The sequence below is a fragment of the Phocoena phocoena genome, chromosome 5 (genome assembly GCF_963924675.1).
Source record: "Phocoena phocoena chromosome 5, mPhoPho1.1, whole genome shotgun sequence".
In the NCBI taxonomy this organism is placed as follows: Eukaryota; Metazoa; Chordata; class Mammalia; order Artiodactyla; family Phocoenidae; genus Phocoena; species Phocoena phocoena.
In genome coordinates, this window is record NC_089223.1 from 89909640 (window position 1) to 89921711 (window position 12072).

General features: G+C 36.5%; 2 pseudogenes; both read right to left on the bottom strand.

Moving 5' to 3' along the window:
* LOC136123216 (cytosolic beta-glucosidase-like) overlaps window positions 1–12072 on the bottom strand; it is a 146898-nt pseudogene that overhangs the window by 101869 nt on the left and 32957 nt on the right.
* On the bottom strand, window positions 6074–6190 carry LOC136123984 (U4 spliceosomal RNA; annotated as a pseudogene).

The window sequence follows — 12072 nt, forward strand, 5'->3', positions numbered from 1 at the left end:
AATTTTTTGTCCTACTCACAATGTAACAGTCACAGACATGACACACATTTACTCTGTATTATTAATATTTTTTCTGTAACTTTCTTAGGTCCAGACAACCAACAAAACATCAAATATTGACTTGTAGCACTTGCCAATATCTGCGGTATAAATACTTACACATGCCCAATTTCAAGCAACCAATGTGACAGCACTGAAGGCAGAGTTGCAAAGAGATGAGCAGTGGCACATCATTATATAGTATTTCTTCTACACAGATACAAGAAATCTAAACAGCTTCAAGGGCATAGCTAATAATAAACGTAGTAAAATATTGAGGAAGTAAGGATTTTGAGTATTTATTACCCCTTTTTAATATAAATTATTTACTTATAAGTTTATGTAATTGAATTTTTAATGCTGGCTGTGTTTAAGAATCAGCTCATAAAATTGCTGAAAGCTTAACAGTAGGCACTGGTGAGCCAGTACAAGCTGGCTTCGCCACATCACTGACTGTGACTTGCCTAAGATCACACTCTTAGTAAGACGTAGAACCAAGATGTGTCTCCAGATCTGTCTGATGTTGAAGTCCAAATCCTTCCACTGGACCACACTGCTTTTAGTAATAATGACTGACTAATGAAGGAAGAGTCAACTGATGCCCGTGCTACTCAATTTATGAAGCCTAAGAAATGCATAACATGACCTACACATTTTGGAAAACAGTCCATCTGAAGTGCTTAAAACAAGTTTTGACAATTTCAAGAGGTAAATGTCATTTAGCAGGAAAACGTACTTATATAGAGTAGTAGTAGTATACATTCTAGATGTATACTAGATGAAGCATACGTAAACAACATTGTTTCTATGAGAACTAGAATATGAATTGCAAAGTAACCATTATAAGTGAAATTTTGATTTAAAAATATACAGTGGCCTTTAAAAAAATAAAAATTGTATATAGTGGCCAGTACTCATTAGTACTTGAATGTAAATTTTCCTGAATGAATGATATTAATGACTCATTTGCTCATTAGGGATCTTCTCAAGATGTAATTATGTCCACATATTAAAAGTTCATTGTTCTTTATGAGGAACAAGACTACCGTTTCCAGGCAGACTACATACCCTGAGCTATCCTTCAAACAACTACGATTGCCGGATGGAATATGGGAAATGTATTGTTAAATGTGCCATCGATCTGGCAGGATGTTAGGGAACCCAAAATCAAAGTGAGAGGTAATTCAGAAGCATAAGTGAGTAGCGATATAGGCTTTTGTCCTGAGAGCATCTGAGAAGCCCAGATGATGTGAGCTTGCATTTTAATGGCCTGTGGGACAAAGGAGAAAAGAGACAAAGTCTAAAGCTCACCAAAATGGGAAGCCTGTGGTAAGATGCTCACATAAGTCTGATGATGCAAGGACTTCACATACAGTGCCAGAATAAACAACAAGCTCTGCCTAAGAAAGAGACAACAAAGCAGCTAGCCTGTGGGTGAGAAATTACTCCTCGATATTTGTAACCACAACTCAGCTCTCAAACCATTAATTAAGTGTGAGAATGGAAAAAGATTTTAGCAGACATACGAGCTCTCACAGGATACTGGGAAAACTTTTTCCTCTCATTGGATATTACTGGAGGATAAATTTCTCCAAAACAATGATGTACAACAAGAAAGAGAAAGATCCAGGATCCAGGAAATGAGGAATCTAGCAGAAGAAGTCTGTGGAATGATGTAGCTGTGCAGCAAACCCAAGGAGTAACCAGTCCCTGGGAAACCAGCCTATTTCCCATAGCTATGGGAAATATTTCTTCAAGAATATTATACTACTAGAATATTTAGTTTGATTTTTTTTCAAATTTTAAAAATTTACTAGAGAATTGTCAACATGCACAATACTACAGTGAAGCCCCATGTACCCCTGGTTCAGCTTCAGCAGTTTCCAACTTTTGCCAACCTTGTTTCATCTTTATCCCACCCACGCTTCTTCATTTAAGCTACACACATTTCAGTAGACCCTCTAGCTGACAAGAATATTTCTAATTGGGGTAAAATACACGTCACACAAAGCTTACCACCTCAACCATGTTTAAGGGCACAGTTATGTGGCATTAAGTGCATTCACATTGTTGGGCGATCATCACCATCTATCTCCAGAACTCTTTTCATTGTGCAAAACTGAAACTTTGTAACAACTTAGCAATTATTCCCATTCTAATTGTGCACGGGGGTGGTGAAAGTGGGAAGGGAGAGGGAGAAAAAAATGGACAAATGGGTAAATCTTCATCTTTCACAGGCAGAAGTCAATAGATTATGCCTACAACAGGAAAAAAAACTCAAAAACTAGTAATATAAGCATGATATTTAAGATATAGAAGTCAATGCCAAAAGGATTAACCAAAAGAATTAAAAGGGATTTCCTCTAGAGAGAGGAACATGGAAGAGAAAAAGGGATTGATGGTTTCTGAAAGTCTTGTTTTGACTCTTTAAACTAGTTTGCTATATTAACTTTAGTTAGCATGAAGATGAACTTAAGAAATTATATTAAACCATAGAAAAGATGGCATAGAAAACAGACATTAAATATGTGGATAATCTAAACAAGCTGTTAAAGTATAAAACAATAATAAAATGTGTTTTGTGAGAATTAAAAAGAATAACTAGATAGAACTAAAATGCTGCCCCCCCAAAATAAATAAATATATATATATATATATATATATAAGCACCAAGGTAAGAAATCAGAGTTAAAGTGTTCTCAGATTCATATACTGTCTAGAAGGGGACTAACGATATTGATTAACATTTTACTTTGTTATATTTTATACTCAGGTTAAAATTTCTAGGGTAAGCACTTAAAGAAAAAAATGTAATTTCTTTTTAAAGACAAGTCCAACACATATATAGCAAGTCTGTGCCAGGCTCTGTTCTAAGCATTTTATATTGATGCTTTGCAACAATATTATGAGTAACTGCAATTATGATCCCCATTTTTGGGTAAGGAAACTGAGAAATGAAGAGGTTAAATTAATTTGCCTAGATCAGTTTGTACTAAAGCTGAGATTCTAACTCAGACAGTTGAATTCCAGAGCCCATGCTCTTAACCATTATGCTAAATGAGGAAAACTAAATACATTTAAAAGAGTGCAGGAAAATAATAAAAAGTAAACAAAGAAATAAGAAAAATAAAAGCATAAAATAAGATGGTATGACAAGATATATAATCACTTATAACAATATGTCAATGGGCTATACTCCCCAGATAGAAGACAGAGATTGTCAGACTATATGTATTTTTTAAATTCAGTGATATACTGTTAACCAACACACCTAAGACATAAGAATACAAAAACATTGAAAGTCAAAATATAGAGAAAGATATCCACCCCCCAAAAAAGCAAAGGACTTCAAGGAGGGCAAAAAAAGCACTAGAGATAAGGTGGGTCACCACATAGTAACAATGCTGTTTTAAATATGTATGCATCTAAGAATCTGGTTTCAAAACATGTGAAGCAAAATTGACACAACTGAAATGTAAAGTTGACAAATCCACCTCCATAACCCAAAACTCCACCTTGGGTTTTAATCAACCAACGTTCTAGCAAACATTTAAAGAACAAAACCAATAAACTCTACTCTTTCATGAATTATTCCAAAAAATAAGAAAGAAAGAATTCCTCAACTCATTTCACATGGTTAGAATAACCTTGATACTAAAACCTCTCTCAGCAGCTGAAACAAGAGAGAATAAGTATAGCATTTATTAACAAACTTGACCTAATTGATATATATGACATTGCACAATAATGAATGCTACAATTGAAAAATATACGTTGTTTTCATTCAAACAAAAACATCATGAAAGCTGAGCACAAATTGGTCCATAAATAAAGTCGCCATAAATTTCAAAAAGCTGGAGAAATACAGATGGCAATCTCTGACCAATAATGTTAGAATTCAATAACTAAAGAACATTAGCTTTTTCTTTCAAAAATCTGAAAAGGAACATCAGAATAGCTTAAAAGCAAAGATGGCATAATAGGGACTTCCCTGGTGGTCCAGTGGTTAAGACTTCACACTTCCACTGCAAGGGGCATGTATTCAATCCCTGGTCCAGGAACTAAGATCCCGCGTGCTGTGTGGCAAAGCCAAAAAAATTTTTTTCTTAAATGCTAGGGCATGCTAACACACGTATATGAAATCTAAAAACAAAAAGAAATGGTTCTGATGAACCTAGGGGCAGGACAGGAATAAAGACGCAGACATAGAGAATGGACTTGAGGACACGGGGAGGGGGAAAGGTAAGCTGGGACGAAGTGAGAGAGTAGCACTGACATATATACACTACCAAATGTGAAATAGATAGCTAGTGGGAAGCAGCTGCATAGCACAGGGAGATCAGCTCGGTGCTTTGTGACCACCTAGAGGGGTGGGATAGGGAGGGTGGGAGGGAGACGCAAGAGGGAGGGGACATGGGGATATATGTATACTTATAGCTGATTCACTTTGTTATACAGCAGAAGCTAACACAACATTGTAAAGCAATTATACTCCAATAAAGATGTTAAAATAAATAAATAAAATGTAAAAAAATGCTAGGGCTAAAATAATAAAAAATTAATTAAAAAGTAAAGAAGGCATAATAGTGGTCAACAGAAAAAACTAAATCACAAACAATAGTAAGACATTGTGATATCTAGTTAATGCATGCATTAGAAAACAAACAAGACTTATAGCTAAAAAATTATTAAAAGAGTTATAGCTAAAAGCCAAAAGAATATATAATGGAATTATAAAAAATAATCTGAAAAAGAGATAAAAAGAGGGGAAAGAGAATAAAGACAGATGAAACAAATAGATAGCAAATAGCAAGATGGTAGATTTAAACCTAACCATATAAATAATATCACTGAAGATGAATGAATCTAAACAACCCAATTGAAAGGCAGAGATTATCAGATCGGTTAAAACACCAGACTCAGCTATATACTGCCTATAAGAAACCCACTTTAAACATAAAGACAAAAGAAGGTTAAAAGTGACAGGATTAAAAAGATATACCACGCTAACACTAATCAAAGAAAACTGGAGTAGCTATATTAATACCAGGGTAGATTTCAGAGCAAGAATATTACCAGGTATAAGGAAAGCCATTTAATAATATTAAAAGGGGTCAATATATTCAGGGGATTTACAATCCTAAATGTTTATTCACCTAATAACAGAGATTCAGAATACATGAAGCAAATACTGACTGAACTGCAAAGACAGATCCACATTTGTATTTGGATAGTTCAATTAAAAAGACCAATAAGATTATTAAAAAAATGGACAAGAGATGTGAATAGTTCCTTCACAGAATGAGAAACACATGGCTAGTAAACATTTAAAAACACATAGGAGATCATTAAAAAACAGGGAAATGCAAATGAAAACCACAATGAGATACTATTCTACAACCACACAGTTGGCACAAATTTAAAAGTTGGGCAATATCAAGCATTAGAGAGATTGTTGCAAAGCAAGAATGTTTATACAATGCTGGTAGGAGAACAATACAGAAATACCTAGTAGAGTTGAAGAAGCACATATATCAAAACCCCATAATTCACATACCACCATATATCCTGTTTCTACAAATGTAGACCAGGAGACATATATAACCATGACTGCAAAGCAGCAACAAAAACCATCACTGGAAACAGCCCAAATTTCCTTTGTCAGGACAACAAATCAATGAATGAATGAATAAACTATGGAATAGTCATACAATGAAAGACTATACAGGGGTAAGAATGAATGAACCACATCTGTATCACCATGCATAAATTTCCCAAATATAATATTGAGAGGGAAGAAGCAAAAAATACACACAAGGTATTTCCATTTATACAATGTCCAAAACATGTAAAGCGAAACAAGAAATTGTTCAGCTATATAGTCTCCCATGATAAAATCATAAAGAAAAGCAAGGAATGAATAAATGCAAAACTCATCTTAGTGGGTACCTCTGGGAAAAGAGGTAGGAGAAAGTACTGAAGAGGGAGTCCTAGAAATATGGTAAGTATGTGGATATCAGTTTTATTTTTGATTCTCTACACAGAAATTATAAATGTTTTTTGCCATTGTTTTTTGGGAAAAGTTTTCAATTAGCAATAATCGTGCCTCGGATAAACATCATTGGCTACGATACTGCCACTGCACAAAGCCTGCTATTGTTTTTTGAACAAACAAATCTTATAATACATTTCATTGTTCATAATAAGGGCCATTTACTGAGCCTTAGCTTTCTATCACTCCTATATCAAAAACTTACATCGGCCATCTCATTCTTCCCCCATGACAACCCTTAGAAGATGTACTACTATTACTAATAAGAACAAAAGTATAAAGATTGAGTAACTTTCCAATATCATATAGCTAATAACTGTGACTATCAAAACATGATACCCCAGTCCTACCCTTACTGACATCAACAGTTTAAACTCCTGCATTACTTACAACTTAGGTGAGTCTTAGACAAAATGAAATCTTTCTTTGTGAATTAATGTTTCGTTCTACCTCTACACATTTCCCAAATAATAACTGCAATATCTACCTTCCTTTGAGGATCTCACAGTCTAGTTGATATCAGCCAAATAAAGTCTTAGACTACATTAAGATAAGAGCTATATTAAAATCATGTAAAAGCACTACGGGAGAACCAAGAAGCAAGCACTCACGAGTTACTTCCGTCATTGGGAGGCAGGTAGACTTGCCCACGAGAAAATATTTTAGGGCAGGTGCTGAAAGATGAGTAGGAGTTATAACAGTGGCTCTGATAAGGGAAAAGCAAACGTGTAATTCGGTGGCAACGGTGGGGGTGAATTGCAGAAAGAAGGCACTAGAAGCCCAAAGACCAGTTAGCGGGTTGTTGCAATATTTTTGGCAAAAAATGACAAATTCCTGTATTTTGCTTTTTTAGTAATTTGGAAGAAAATAAAATTGTCTCTGAAATTCTTACCGTATGAGGACATAGAAAGGATTCCCACAAAAAAATGTAAACTATTGACATTACCTAGATATCAAAAACTTCCAAGGCTGCAAAGGATTATGGAAAGAGCACAGGCTCTAAAGCTGGCATAGAGGAGTTTCAGCTCCATCTCTACTTGTCTTCTCTGTATATGAAGTGAGAGGATAATATCCACTTTGTTGGGTTCTCATAAAGATCAACTGAGCCAAAGCCAAAGTGTCTACAGGGCGTGTGGCAGATAGTATGTGTCCAGCAAGTGTTAGTTTTCTAGTCTTCTAGACTCAATGCAATAAATACTAACTAAAAATTTACACAGAAAGTGACCATTTGCTCTTTTTTCTTCTTTCTGTGGCCACAGCTCTTGATGCCAGAGTACACATGTAGGAAGCACTGTAACTCATATTTGCAAACTTGCTTGTGATGAAGATTCAGTGTCTGGACCTGCATGATTGGGTCTGCGGGGTCCTCGGCTACCTGGTTTAGAAGCCGTCATTACAAATGGTGCCATGTCACTTTCACTTTTTCCATGACAATGCCGTTTGTGAGGACATAGATCTATACAGACCTCAGTCCTCTGCACAAAGGAAATCACGTCAAGCAAAAACTAAATACGTGTCTGACGTGTGTATGTGTGTATATATATTTTCCTTCAAAACCCCAAAATGACATTACTTTACAACCTCTTCTCAAGAGCATTCTATAACTCTTCACGATCACACCTTCCTCAGGGTACACACTGGACAAATAACACATGGTGTCGAGTCAACATTAAAAACATCTTTTGCCTCCTTTGCACTTTGAGCTCTGTCAAGGCAGGGTCCAGGTGTCACTCACTTATTTTTGTTTCTCCAGTAGCAAGAATGGCATATGGGAACAGTGTGTGTTTAGGAAAATGCTTTTTGTGTGGCATGCTTAACATAAAATAGGAATATGGATGTTTGCTATGTCATTGCTTCACAGAAATGTGGAAAAGCTGTCTCCGTGTTTGTAAGTGATTGCAAATTCTTTACTTGAAAGAGGAAATATAGGACTTCCCTGCTGGCACAGTGGTTAAGAATCCACCTGTCAGTGCAGGGGACATGGGTTCTAGCCCTGGTCCGGGAAGATCCCACATGCCGCAGAGCAACTAAGCCCGGGAGCCACAACTACTGGGCCTGTGCTCCAGAGCCTGCAAGCCACAACTACTGAGCCCACGTGCCACAACTACTGAAGTCCGCGCTCATAGAGCCCGTGTTCCACAACAAGAGAAGCCACCGCAATGAGAAGCCCACGCACGGCAACGAAGAGTAGCCCCCGCTCGCCGCAACTACAGAACGTCTGCGCACAGCAGCAAAGACCCAACGCAGCTGAAAATAAATTAATTTTTTTTAAAAACAGGAGACAGTTAAAAATTCAAGTAATTGCCATTCAAAAATTGTGACCTGATGTACTTTCAAATGAAAACATATATATATTTTTGCAACTAACATTCATTAAGAATATTAGACGTAACTATTCTATGTGAAACTTTGAGGTTGTGGAAAGCAAAGATTCCCTGATCTAGAAACAGTGCCCTGTACCTGAAGCTAATTCAGAAGGGATGAGGGCCCCAAAAGTGATAAGAAAAACCACCATACCAAGTAGAAACGCATTTCACTATCACAACACAGGAGGATGGAGGGTTCCAGAAGGATGTCTCCAAGAAAATAAAAACAAAAGAAACGGATGAAGTATGTGATGTGTTTGAACATGTCAAGAAGTAATTTACATTTCTGGCAGACAGTGTGGGGGTGAATTAGTGAAAGAATCACAGAATAGGAAGCCAACAACAACAAAGTATTAACTCTCAGGCCAAAATAAAAACCGTACAAGAAAAGAAAGTCATAGGATGTTAGGCTCACTTGCACACAATATTTACATAAAACTGTGATGCAAAAACTAATGATAATTTAAACAAAATTTGTTTAATTCCCAAATACATTAGAAAATGGAGAAGAGAAAGTTTGCTTTGTGAGCAGATACGGTAAGCAGGCCTAAAAAAAAAATCTAATCTGACATAATAGGAAGTCAATATGTTATATTTTCAACTAGAACATCAAATAATAGCTGTACATGCATGCTCTTTAGAAACATAAAGTAAATCCTAGAAAAAGTGAAAAGACTCAAAAGCATCGGCTTTGAGGAAAATAAATAAGAAGCAGAGAGGAGTGACATATTGTTGTTGGGTATTATAACTCTCACAGTACTATCTGAGTTTTTAAACTATGCACATATGTTACTAAGATAAAACTAAAAGTTAAGTTAGAAAAATAAAGATAATAAAGAGAAGGAAAATGGTAGACCTAGGTCCCAAACTAGTCAGCTCCTGTTTGCAGGTAGGAGGGCATGCCACGGAAGGAGGCATGTGGAAACATGCACGTGTGCTTTTGACTGTGCCAGTGACTGGGATGCTGCTATTTAGTGACAGGGCCAATAAGAGGTCCTGCTAAGTACAGAGCAGCCACACACACCAAGGAATGGCCAGAACAACTGCCAGTGGCACCTCCACTGGAAAACACTGCAGGAGATGGGAAAAAGAGTAAAGAAACATACAATGAGAAGGGGAAATGGACAGAAGAGAGGGAGGACAAAGCAAAAGGAAACTATCACATTAGAAGATATAAAATAATAAAATGGCAGAAAAAAGTTGAACCATATTGGTAACCATAAAAATTATAAATCCATTAAACAGTCCTGTTTCACCAAAGGTAAAGATTAAGAGGAAAAAAATATTTACATGTAAGTACTGATAAAAAATAAAGTAGATTTTTTAGTAATATTAATATGATATAAAAATGAATACAAGGAAAAAGCATCAAATAAGACAAAGAATAGTAAGCTCATATTAATAAAGCTTATAGCCCACCAAAACTATAGAGTAATCATGAACTTTTGTGCATCTAACAACAGAGTTTTGAAATATACAAGAAAAAAATCTGCTACAAATGCTGGGATATACTGAGAACTTAATTAAGACAGTGAGAAACTCTCTCAGAAATTGAAAAAGAAAGAAAGAATTTGGTTAATATAGTTTATAAGCTTATTCTCTTATAGATAGAAGTCTATGTATGACTTTACACATATAGGTAAGTATGTATGTGTGTGTATATATACATATGAAACATACACGTGAACGAGAGAAACAGAGATTGGTAATCAGCAATAGAAAATTATTTTCAAACACGCTTGAAGTATTCACAAATATTAGAACACATGCAGGCTACATTCTCTAACAATTAAACTGAAGAAGAAAAGAAGGAAGGAAGGGAGGGAGGGAAGGAAGGAGAAAGGGAGGAAGGGAGGAAGATTTTTAACAACCAAAGAATAAGCCAATCTATCCACTTGGATTTTACTTAAAATTCTAACTAAATCTTGGAGTAAACAGAAAATAAAGCAGAATGGTTTTTGAGGAAAAATGTGTTATTAAAATTATCTTAAGAAATGGAAAAAACCTGAAAACAAACATCTTTAATGCAGCTAAATGCTTCTATAGAACAGACTTTTCCTCAACAGATGGGAGCTGAGGCTGAATAGAGAAAGTGATGGGCTGGGGGAGACATGCATTTGTGGTACTCAGATACTGCCCGGTACTCACAGATACTGGGGAGGTCTCTGGAGGCCACAGATGTGTCCATGAGAAAAAGAATCATCGAAATATCTGTCAAAATCGGATGTTGTGAAGTCAACCTAAGAACTTTCCTTTTCATTACCTTGCCTTCAACCAGGTCAACCAGGTTTAACTAGGTCAGAAGCTGTGATGAACAATCGGAAATCAGAGAAGCAGGGAAAAAAAGATGATGAACACACCCTCTCCTCCAACAGAGCTAAGAAAGGAACTTAACCTTAAATCCGATTTGGAGTTTTAACTATTTCATAGATTAATTATTCTAAATACCAAAATGAGACTATGTGTTGCAACTGAAGTGGCCATATGTATCAGCTGGGGTCCCAGCAGGAAACAGATGGCACTCAAACTGGGTAATTGAGGAGTTTTATACAGGGACATTTTACTATGGTGTGAGCAGGGTCTGAGGAAAGCAACAAGGGTGGCACAGAACCTCCGGGCCTGCAGCAGCAGGAAGTCAACAGCACCACAGAAGGTGCTGGGGCAGAAGGGGCTTCCAAAGCCTGCAGAGAGAAGTGGCTTGCTGAGGGCTGCCTGGCAGGAGAGGAGTTCTTTAGCAGAGCCAGCCCACTGCAACCCAGTAGATGGGGGAACAGGAAGAATAAATACTTTGTCTTCTCCCTCCTCCTACCCAGACTCTACCATCTCCTGCTAATGCTTCCTGATGATCAAGTCCAAACTGAAGCCAAAGGACAATGCCATATCCATATAGGTCTTCTCCCAGGGCCAAGAGCAGGGAAAGGTGGAGAGTGGATCCCAATGGACACATAGAAAATATCCAGTACAATAGATAAGCAACAAGGTCCTGCTGTAGAGCACAGGGAACTATATTCAATATCTTGTAGTAAACTGTAATGGAAAAGAATATGAAAAAGAATGTATGTATATATATATATATGTAGAACTGAATCACTTCACTGTACACCAGAAACTAACACAACATTGTAAATTAACTGTACTTCAATTTAAAAAAGAATATATCCAGTACACAATAAGACTTAAGGCCACCAGACAAACAGAGCCCACCTGTGTTTTCTTCTAAAGAGAAGGGAAAAACTACCCCCACTAGGTAAATGTAAAGGTACAGTGGGGAAAATTAAGAAGTTACTTTTATGAGCGTGCCCTGAGTATTGTAGTCGTGGACTGTACAAATATAATGTATAACAGAACATGATTATAAGTTAATTACTGACTTAATAATTCAGGGAAGTGATAAATTCTTCTAGGAATAAGTAGTGAAAGGAAATTTAATCCTGGTTCTGGGACTTGACTTTCTGGGATCCAACGCTGTACTTGTGTTGTTTGTTTTCTGATAATCATAAAGTCTTCAGCTACAAAGACTCCTGACTCCCTCTTCATTTACTGTAGTCCTGTTTAACACTTGTCCTTTTTGTCTTAACTGCTTTTGCTTCTGCTATTCTACTGCAATTATTCTTT